Source organism: Priapulus caudatus, unplaced genomic scaffold (genome assembly GCF_000485595.1).
Source record: "Priapulus caudatus unplaced genomic scaffold, Priapulus_caudatus-5.0.1 Scaffold42, whole genome shotgun sequence".
Lineage (NCBI taxonomy): Eukaryota > Metazoa > Priapulida > Priapulimorpha > Priapulimorphida > Priapulidae > Priapulus > Priapulus caudatus.
The window spans coordinates 690,296-691,148 of record NW_014577103.1 but is presented as its reverse complement, the minus strand read 5'-3'; positions in this window follow the sequence as shown (position 1 = coordinate 691,148).

Here is an 853-nt window from a genome sequence, read left to right as displayed (position 1 = left end):
TGCTGCTACTGCTGCTGCTGTTGCTGCTACTGTTGTTACTGCTACTGCTACTCCTGTTGCTGCTACTGCTGTTGTTGCTACTGTGACGGCTGCTGCTGCTACTACTGCTGTTGCTACTGTTGCTGCTACTGCTGATGTTGCTACTGTTGCTGCTCTTGTTGCTACTGCTGCGGCTATTACTGCTACTGCCGCTGCTGCTACTGCTGCCGTTGCTACTGCTGCTGCTACTACTGCTGCTACAGCTACTGCTGCTACTGCTACAGCTGCTGCTGCTACTGCTGCTTCAGTTGCTACTACTGCTGTTACTGCAACTACAAGTGCAGCTACTGATACTGTTGCTGCTGCTACTACTACTACTGTTGCTAGCAAGTTGTTGCTGATACTGCTACTGCTGCTACTGCTACTGCTACTGTTGCTACTGCTACTGCTACTGTTGCTACGGCTGCTACTGCTGCTGCTTCTGCTACTGCTACTGCTGCTGTTACTGCTGCTACTGCTGCTGTTACTGTTGCTGCTGCTGCTGCTACTGCTACTGCTACTGATGTTGTTGCTACTGCTGCTGTTGCTACTGTTGCTACTGCTGCTGCTGCTGCTACTGCTGCTACTGCTGCTGCTACTACTGCTGCTACTGCTGCTGCTGCTGCTACTGCTGCTACTGCTGCTGCCACTGCTGTTGCTGCTACTGCTACTGCTGCTGCTGCAGCTGCTACTGCTACGGCTGCTGCTGCTGCTGCTACTGCTGCTGCTACTGCTACTGCTACTGCTGCTGTTACTGCTGCTGCTACTACTGCTGTTGCTGCTGCTGCTGCTACTGCTACTGCTACTGCTACTGCTACTGCTGCTGCTGCTGCTG